The sequence below is a fragment of the Solanum pennellii genome, chromosome 5 (assembly GCF_001406875.1).
Source record: "Solanum pennellii chromosome 5, SPENNV200".
Taxonomy (NCBI): domain Eukaryota; kingdom Viridiplantae; phylum Streptophyta; class Magnoliopsida; order Solanales; family Solanaceae; genus Solanum; species Solanum pennellii.
This window is the reverse complement of record NC_028641.1, coordinates 46,293,935-46,304,629: the sequence shown is the minus strand read 5'-3', so window position 1 is coordinate 46,304,629 and position 10,695 is coordinate 46,293,935. Positions and strand designations below refer to the sequence as shown.

Sequence of the window (10,695 nt, the reverse complement as noted above, 5' to 3'; positions counted from 1 at the left end):
TGAATACAAAACTGAAATGTTATAAATAAAAGGGTAAATTTACTTGGTACATGTTTTTCAACTTCTCTCACTATGTGGCTTATTCCAACCTTATAATCCAAGAAGGAAGTCAGCTTGCAAGGTTTGCTTGTATCATCCTTAGGCACTAAAATAAATGAAAAGGCAAATGAAAAAACGGAAAAGGGTCTAAAATACCCTTAAAGTATTGAAAATGGTATAAAATTACCCTCCATCCACCTATTGGCTCCAAAATACCCTTCCCACCCACCTATTGGGTCCAAAATACCCTTGTCATCCACCTTTTGGTTCAAAATTGACCACTTATTTAACGGTTTTATATTTAAACTATTTAAATATTATTTAAAATACATGGCACTCAACTATTTGTTATAATTTAACTTATTAGTATAATTTATAAATCAATCCATTACCCACCCATTACTGATTAATTTTGAATGTCATTTCAGGAATCTATAATTTCATCGTGTTTTAGTAGTGTTTGTGACGATTTTGATACTATAATTGGATTATTAATTGAGTGAGGTTTAGTTAGTAATGAGCGGGTAGTGGGTTGGTTTATAAATTAATTAATAAATTAAAATTATAATCAATAGTTGAACGCCAAGTATTTTTAAAAATATTTAAAGAGTTTAATTTTAAAACAATTAAAAAAAGTGGTCAATTTTGAACCCAAAAGTGGATGACAAGGGTATTTTGGAGCCAATAGGTGGATGAAAAGGGCATTGTGGAGCCAATAGATGGATGGAGGGTAATTTTGTACCATTTTCAATATTTCAAGGGTATTTTAGGCCCTTTTCCGATGAAAAAAAAGATAATGTATAAGAAAAGACTTGCAATATTTACTAAAATGTAGGTGTTGATATTGTAGAGAAGCTAAATTGCCAGATAAAAAAGGAGAAGGCTGCAAATGGTAAAAACATACATATGTTAAAAGTGATAGATTCAAGAACTGAATCATCTAATATCACTACATTTTTTTCCTTTAAGTTAAGAGCAAGTAGCTACGTAGTCGGGTCTCTATAGAACCATAATTGCACTGGTATTTCTTGCAAGATTATCTTGTTGCTAATTTTCTTTTTCTTTCTGTTATTATCATATTATAGAGATGGAAAGAAAAAAAATGAGATCTACAATGTTTTTCAGAAGACTACATATAAATACAACATTTTATGTTCCTTCTCACAACAAACATCATCACGGGGTGAGATGACCACAACCTGAGATTTGGCAAAGTCAAGTATATAATATAAAATATTCTGGCTTTCCTCCTCTTGAGCAAAACTATTATAGAAGATAACAGAAAACTTGCAAGAATCCATTTTCAAAGAACAATCTCGGTAGTTTCAAAAGTTATTAGCAAATTAGATGAGTGATACTATATGCCTCCATCAGAAGGTTGACAAATACATAGATTTGTACTAACATAATTCATATATGATGGTAAGTTTCAAAAGGAAGAGTTCAATAAAGTTTTCTCTAATTGACATTGACTATTCTTTCTATTTAAACTTGTGGCTTCTTTTGAACTACTTTTTTCGCTAGATTCATCGCATTAGTGTCAAGTAGTTGAATGTCTCTCTCCTTATGGTCAAGTGGTATTCTACCATAAAACATCATCTAGTTCCTGCATAAAAAAAGTAAAGAAACTTGCAACTCCTACCCTTAACATAAATCAATTTATTCACACAAATTCATCAAATAAGAAATCAGTAAGTAGTTAATCAACAACTTACAAAAAAGTAATACTTTTTACTCCAATATTTCAACAATCGAGAAAAAAATCCATTAACATCTTATCGCTTCCTCTGCTTCTTCTTCTAGAGATGCTCGTAGAAATAAAATTAAAAAATTACACCTCTAAGTAGAAGGATTTACCAAATGATGAATTGACCCTTGCTACTAAAACTTTACCATTCTACTAATAATCTATCACGATAAGAACACCATTTTGATTATCATAATTGTTTATGCTGAGTCAAATTTAACATTCAGATCATAGATGCAAATACGTTGAAAGGACAGATATACTTACCTCTAAAAGAGCCTGAGGGAAATGAAATCTTCAGATAAGAGCAGCGTTGAAGTTAATTTTTGTGTCGACATTGAAAGAATACCTATAAAAAAGGAACTACATGTGTCTATTCTTATAGTTCGCGCGTTGGAAGGTGAAAGCTTAAAAGAAGGTGAGTGTCAGAAATTACAAAATTAAATTTTATTCCTTTCGCCACTGCGACGCCACTTTAATCAGTATCATCCAAGAATTAGTGTCACACCACTTCAATGATATCATCTAAGAACAACATGATATAACATAACTCTATTGCACCTATGAATCTTCAAGGATGTTTGCACAAATCACAATAAAATCATTTGCAAGCATATAGGATAATCAAAAATCCACAAGAAACAACTCAAAAGAACAGACAAATTAATTAAAACCCAAACTAGGAACTAACATATACCTTGCAGATAGAGAACTAAGTGAGTATAGTAAACAATGCAAGATTCCTAAAAAACCTCATCAACAAAGAGCTCCTTCTCTAACAAACCAAGTGTTAGGATCGAATCCACACACACACACTTGATGAATGAAGAACACAGGAACTTTCGAGAGAGAGATGAGAGATCTAGATAGTAAAAGTGAGAAACCAATAGTTCGTGGTAACACCCCGTGGGTAAACTTCCACGGCGGTGAGGTATATATATTAATAATTCAGAGTATGAACAGTTACAGAAAATAAATGGAGAATAAACAGTACAGCCTAATATATGACAGTATATCAAATAGTAATCAGGCTCCACAACCTAACACCAAGCACAACATTAAGAGTTCAAGCAAGGAAGTGCATTGTGGTGCTTAGAAGATAAAAAAAATCACCTTCTTGCATAGCTTACAATATTGATATATGATATCATTCACTTACCACCAAAGGTTGCAGGAGTTCAACTGATCTTTGTACATATTACAATCAAATCAGACCATGAGTCTGAAATGTTGGGTTGATTTTACTGTACTTTGGTGGACACAGTTGATTACTTTAATGTTATAAAGTAATAGTTTTGTGATGTAAGCTCTTGAAATTGAAACTATGATCAGCAACGCCTGCAAAAATCTTGATGAACTTCTCCATCTAATGAATATTTTCTCGTACATCAGTTGATGATAAGACTATCCTGCTACAACCCAAAAATAGAGAATGGCAACAGCAAACTTCAAATGAGGCATATTATCAAACAACTTGGAGGCACAATCCACATCAAATTTAAGTCATCGTTGATGTTTTAGATTTTTGCAAGACGCCTAACTTAGCATAAATTAATTGTTATTGGATAACATTAGTCAAAGAAACACAATCCATGTGCAAATCAGGTAGCTAGTTAGTTAAACATGCATGTAATAATTAAATTTAGCCAGAAATTGTATCAAAAAGAATAAGAAACTAAGATACACATACCAAAATTCTGATTCCCATATTCGTCAATGTTAGGCTGGAAGTGAAAGAAATGAATAGAACAATAACTTGGGAACTGGAAAAACAAAATTCAGAGCAAACCTTTGAATTTAAAAATAAATTTAATTAAAAACATAATAAATGAGTACAGAGACTTGAAACTGATATAGAAGAGAATAGGAGAAAGAGAACTCATATACCTTTCAAACCTAAAGCTTGAAAGCGATGAGATCAAGTTTGTTCTTTGAAGGGGTGTTGGCGGGAATTGAGATGCATGTCTATTTTATTTATTGAGGGAGGGTACATACAGATCATACAGGTGGTGTGAGGGAAAAGTTTGTGTACTTACACATGTTAAATGGAGAACAACTTGATTGTACACTTTATGTTGCTTATTGTACAATTATTTGTTGCTGTGTTGGTCCAGAGTTACTGTACAAATTAGATAGCTTTTGGTACAACTTGTTAAAGGTGTGTTGGTACATCAAACTCTCATATTGTACAACTATATATATAATATATATGTATATATTTGTTGCTGTGTTGGTCCATAGTTACTGTACAAATTAGATAGCTTTAGGTACAACTTGTTACGGTTGTGTTGGTACATCAAACTCTCATTTCTAAATATGAGGGATATAATAATAATAACAATAATAATAACTAGTTTCGTGCATCGAATGTGCATATCATGTGCATTACACTACATCTTTTGTCAATTAATAATTTTATATTTTTGACAATCAATATATCATGAAACGTCAAATACCAAGATGCATGTACCACATGATCACAAATTCATGATCTTCTCATCATGATATCCATAAACACTTACTTGGTCCTCTCATGGAACCCACAGTAAATTAGTTAGTGTATCATATGGTTACCTAAACTAACCATTGCTAGTGTATCGGCGTGGTATCCAAGCCAAGTAAAGTTAGTATCATATCATTATATTGTATGTATATCATTCGATATTTAACCATTATTGACTCTTTAAACTTTCTTTTACCTCTGGAAGCGCGCAACTAAGGGTCAATAATTAGTAAAATAGGTGCAATGAGCGTGTGTTTACAATACACATTCTTTAACTATCCCAAACTTTGCAATAAACATCCTTTTGTTAGGGCCTAACACATACATAACCTCTCAAACTTGTCCTCATTTTTCATTTTGACACTCCATTTTGGCCTTCTTCTATTTTAAACTCTTAGACTCCATTTTTTATGTACCACTTAAACACGAAATTCTAATTTTTATAATATATTTATTTTTATTTCTGTTCTTTAATTGAAGTTTCTTATTTTAAAAATTGATGTGCGTCCATTAATTGTTGTAAAATATTATATATTTTTTGAGTTTTTCTCTATATTTTTGCATGAAAACAAATTAAAGTATTTTGATTTTATTTCTTAAACATTCAATTAAATTAAATAATACAACATATTTTATATTTTTTATATCATCCCTGTATCTTAACTTAATGCAAATACTCGCTTTGTAATTTATAACTTATCTAAATATGAATTAAAAACTCATCTTCAATATGAGTTAAAGAAAAGAATCTCTTGTTCGTGGCCAGTAACACTAGTAAAATATGCTAAAATTTGATAGACTTCGTTGGATTGTCAATGATTTTTTAAGAAAGAAAATCAACACGATTTCAGAAAAAAATATTTTGTTAAAAAAGTTAATATTTGTTTGTTAATTTTTAATATTTTATATGTAAATTAACACATACGCGTCAATTTTTAAAATAAGAAACTAAAGTTGAAGAACATAAATAAATTAATAAAAATTATTTAAAAAAAGTATTTTGTGGTTAACTGGTACATAAAATGGAATTTAAGGGTTAAAATGGATAAAAAGCTAAGATGGAGTGCCAAAATAAAAATAAGGACACGTTTGAGATATTGTATGTGTTTGCTCCCCAAGAAGGATGTTTATTGCAAAGTTTAGGATAATTTAAAAATATTTTTTTTCATAACTATATCATAAAAATGTCCTCTAAGTTTGGATTAAACTTGAGAGATGATATTAGCCCAAAACTTCAGGTAAAATGAATGAAGAGTATAACTAAGCTTATTTAATAAATACATTTAAATATTATTCTATACCCAAAATTTTGCTTATTGCATAGGTTGCTACTACCATACATTTACAAATACAAAGATTTTTATACGTATGCATCAATGGTTTATTATTTTAAATTCTTATAGGAACTTTTGTACTATACTAGAAGCATGAGCAATGGCAAAGGTATCAAACCTGCCTGTTTTTTGTCATTAAAGTTTAAGCTAAGGGTAACTTCGAGTTTTCACTTCGCTGTACACAATACATGGCTCTCATCCTGCACTTGAAAAAACAAGTGGGTATCTCCTCATCCTTCATTTTCTATCTGTGTGTTATACTCCATCATTGTTGTGCTTTTGGGGTCTTGATGGTTTGAGTTGGAGTTTTGGGTGATTGTTTATGATTTGTGTGAGTTGAGTTTCAAGTTATTTCTTTTGTTGATGTGAATTCTGGCTGGAAAAATTGTGATTTTTTTAATTTTATTTGTTCTGTTCTGGTTGAAACTTGAAACTACCGATTTCTTGATTCTTACTGTGTTTTAAGAAAAAAGTAATATCGATGGTCCCTGAATATTGTTGATTTTCCATGTACTATCCAAGACAAACTAAATCATTGATTTCTCTTTTAACATGTATTTGCAAATGGGTTGTTTGGATCTCTGTGTGATTTAAGAACATGAAATAAGGGGATTATTTTTCTGATTCACTATTATTGTTCTTCTCTCAATTGATTTGGGAAAAAAAAGCATGTTATTTTTGAAAATTTGTTAATCGACTCTACTTTTGCCCTCTACCTGTTTGTGAAAATTCCGAAGAAACATCCTCTTTCATTTCAATTTCTGTCACTTTATTTTGCAGTATGAATGTGTACAAATATTTCGATCACTAAATTAGTCATTTATTATGCTACGTTCTAGACAAATAGCATTGACGCAACATGGAATTTCGTGTGTTGAACCGAATTGCAGAACTACTTCACTCGCATTCTGGAAGATAACTTAAAGGTGTCATCTTATTCATTGTTTTCAGCTCTCCTAAATGCCCCGTCTTTTGAGTTGGTTTCTTTTCGAGTATCACTAACCTTTGGATATACATAATGCCTCTTGCTCCTTTTAATCGGGGTACCGGCATAATGTTTGAATAAACAAGACATTTACAGTACAATGGATTTAGTTATCTGACTGGGAGGGCATTGTAACTCTCAAGAAAAGGTTTTTTTTTTTCTGTATGATTGTGATTGGTGAAAGAGAAAGGTTTGTACTATGTACTACTTGCCTCTCGAAATGCATTTGATATTTGCATCAAATCATATATTTTGTTATAGCTTAAGTAGTAAATAAAATGAAAGATGATTACAATAGTTAACTAAGGACCAAATATTCTCTTAAATGTGTTTAAGATTCAGGGCAGAGAGTTTAAACCAGCATGAATTTTTTTGATGAAGAAAAAGAAGATGCTAACGCAAGAATTTGAACCCTTGACATGAAGGTTAATTTTCTGTTTAAACCGGCATGAATTTATTGAACAACTTCTCAAGACAATCTGCAAAAGCATCAGGCACCAATTGTTTTTACCAACGGTAGAGAAAGTTTGTCTCTTTGAAGGTGTCACAAGGGAAATTCTATTTACTTTTGTTAAGACGATTTTCATCAAAGGATGTCAATGGTTGTAGTAAGGGAAAAAAATTGAAGGCCAATAGGGCTTAATTACATTGACTTCTATATACAATCTAATTTTTTGCCTGCTCCTATGCAACTGTGGTCTAATTGCTGAATAGGTTGCAGATATGAAGGCTGAGTGCAGACCTCCAAAAGAGGATATAATAATGCATAATGAATCACCAGACAACTTATGCATAATAGTATCGAGGGAGATGAAAATGATTGAGTCTAAAATGAAGAATGAACAAACTCTTTAGACTTCTAAATCTAGAGATATGATTGGAGAAGTAAGAGCATTTTGTTGTAGGCAACATGTATCGTACAAATAGATTTTCATAGCTCTTGAAGATCAGAATGAGTAATTTGATTGAAGCAATAAATATTAGACAAGAGATAAAGAACTTCCTTCAGGTTAGTGCAAAACGCCCCGTAAAGATATTTTCACTCGTCAATTTAGAGCTGAATCTATATAGTATGCCAATGTTTTGGAAATTGCTGCATCATAAGATCGAAGCTCAAGGGCTTAAAGCTTGGAGATCAACTTAATGGAGATTGGGAGACTTTACGGTGTCCGAACATGTATATTTTTGAAGTGTTGGTGGCAACAGAGAGAAGAAAGAGATGACGTGACAAGGGAGGGAGATAGAAAAAAGAACTTCTGAAGTGCAAGATTGTTTCTTAAAGTTTTCTCCTTTTCCCTAACACAGGTCTTATCCTTCTTATATTGGAGTAGCTCATTTAAAGATGCTACTATTCTAGAAATTCCATTCATTTACAGCATAAATGTGTGCTGCTAAATTCATGTTGTATGAATATATTTGTGATTGTAATTTGGAGTATGAGCGAGAGCTCGACATGCAAAACGCAGACAAGTTCTATTTTTAAAAAAATGTGAGAATCTGAAAATTATTTTTTGGTTCCATATAATATAGCAATTATACGGTAGTTAGTATTATCAAAGCTTGAATTAGTTTTATGTTTGTGAGATTGTGGTAATTAAATATCACACAAATCAAATGATTTATTTCAATGGCACGGGCAAGTCTCATCTAGTTTTTTTAATGTGAGTGAGTCTCATGTTTATTTGTCTCTTCTTTTAAGTTTAGCTTTAAAAATCTTTTTTTAGAATAAGTATTTATATTTTTGTACAAAAATGGTATTTATATTTTTGTACAAAAATGGTATTTATATTTTTGTGAAAAAAAGTATTATGCAGTCACAGTGAATAGGTTGAGGTTAAAAATGGTTGTTTTTTTTGTTGGAATTTTCATAATTTAAATTCATAGTTAACCTCTTTTAATACCACCTAGGTGAATAAATAAAGTTCATACAATCATGAATATTATAAAATAAAAATTTGTCATACTGAATCTACAATAACAATAAATATTAGCTAGTTAAATCATATGAAGTCAGGTGCGGGAAGGGTAGAATATATACAAACCTTACGTCCTTAACACCATGTATACAAAATCTAATTCATAAAAATGTCAAGGAAAATACTTAGATGCTTCCGTTCTCATTGAACATGATAATAACTTGAAATTTCATTGCTCATCAATTTAAGCTTTATTTGAAGATAAAAAGTCATTTCTAGGAAGCTTAAGGAAACAATTAAACTTTGCAAAAATAAAAATGCTAAATAGGGTGAGCTACATATTTCGAGTTGTCGTGGGTTCTTCTTATTTGCTTGTCCATCTTTTCGGACAAAGACATTATTATTAGATTTTATATTTAGCTTTCGGGGGTTGCATCTCTATCTGAATTTATATTAGAGTTTAATATGGTGACTTTCATGTCTTAGAGGTCATTTTTCGCACTAATTGTTTAGACTGTTGAATAGAGTTGATGGGGACTCAATCCTCTTATTTCTAAACTATTTTTCCTTTGTTTATGATAAACTTTAGTTATTTTGATATTGTTAGGTTGTTTCAAGTTAGTCCTTTAGTCCTCCCATCGAGTTAATTTAGTGTGGACAACACTCAAGATAGTATGAATTGGGACAATATCTTAACCCACTTCTATCCACGATCCCCTTCATGTGCCTATAAGAAGGTAATCTTTATTTCTAATATTTAATTTATGAATTTCTTTACTTCTTAATCGAATTTTTTTTATCTGATGTTTCTTCTACCAAAAAAAATTTATCAAAGTCAAAATTGCATTACATGCCTGAGAAAAAGCAATTAAGCCATCTTGGTTTGCTAATGACGGAATTATATAAGAAATCTAAATACATCTTGTAAAATTAATATTTTCAATAAAATAATTACTCATATAGTGAATAAAGTATCTTGTAGATAGAAGTAAAGCCAAAATTTACAACTAATAACTTCAAATTTATTTTTAAGTTATTTGGTTCTAATTTAAAGTGTAGCTTTTATAGATAGTAAAAAAATCAATGGTATAATTAATTATCCTATAATTTTTTTCATAAATAAATAAATTTAAAATTGTATTTTTTTCAATGATTAACATATTATGCAAAATTAATATTTTCTGCATACATATAAATTTTTTCATATTGTTCGAATTTCAGGTGTCAAAACTGTAAATTTTGACATATAATCTTGAAATAATAAATATTTACTCATTCTATCTCAACTTATGTGGCGCACTTTAAACTAAAGAATCAAAATTTTAAAATTTGAATCATCATATTTATTGAGATAAAATTTACATCTTTTAAAACTATGTTTAAAATATTGTAAAATAATAACTGAACAATTCAAATTATTTAAAAGATGATTTTTAATTACAAAAAAAGAAACTTGTTTTACTCTGATAAATTCAAAAGGTATTATATAAATTGGAAATGAAGAAAACAGTAAACTTTTTTATTTGGCTAATGTCTTGCTGTAAGATACATAGAAACAAGAATTATATTTCATTTCTATTATTGTCCCAAGAGATTTGAACTCTTCAATTTGTAGTTTCATTAGTTTACGCAATCCGACCTTGAGGTGGTTTGTTTCCACATTTACTGTAAAAATCATTGCAGAAATAGTCATCGATAAAATCACAAAGAGACCTACAAATATAAGGATCTTTGTCATTGCAACAACAAACAAGAGGAGATGCTTCAGCCTTTTGCAAAATAACTATTAAATAAAATTTCATAAATTTATATATATATATATATATATATATTTCATATATCTAAGAACAACAAGAAAATAAACTTAGAAAAATTGTAAAAAGTGTATGTTATTCGATTAAGTATTAAAAAATTAAAGCAAGTAAAAGACTTACAAACCACAATTTAGAAAAATTGTAAAAAGTGTATGTTATTCAATTTTTTGAAAGTCATATCTTAATATTTGATGTAATGCTTTTGAAAGTAATTTGTGCATGTGTTTGATGAAAATAGTTTTTTCCTTTTGTGTCTTATTTATAGGATATTTAGTCAACAATTTAATAAAAATAATATTTTGTTAATCCTGTAACTGATTTTCTCTCTCCTTTTTGGTTAATTGTACATTTATGTTA

General features: G+C 29.9%; 1 long non-coding RNA gene across 3 annotated transcripts; it reads right to left on the bottom strand.

Annotated features, from left to right (window-relative positions):
* Positions 1-1,292: 1,292 nt before the first annotated feature.
* On the bottom strand, positions 1,293-3,962 carry LOC114077263. 3 transcript variants are annotated; one of them, XR_003578344.1, is made up of 3 exons: positions 3,674-3,962; positions 3,477-3,575; positions 1,293-3,198 (listed from the first exon to the last, which is right to left on the bottom strand). It is a non-coding gene; the product is annotated as an uncharacterized LOC114077263 (long non-coding RNA). The 3 variants fall into 3 exon arrangements; XR_003578343.1 differs by having other exon boundaries at positions 3,477-3,549; XR_003578342.1 differs by having other exon boundaries at positions 3,477-3,962.
* Between the last annotated feature and the right edge of the window lie 6,733 nt (positions 3,963-10,695).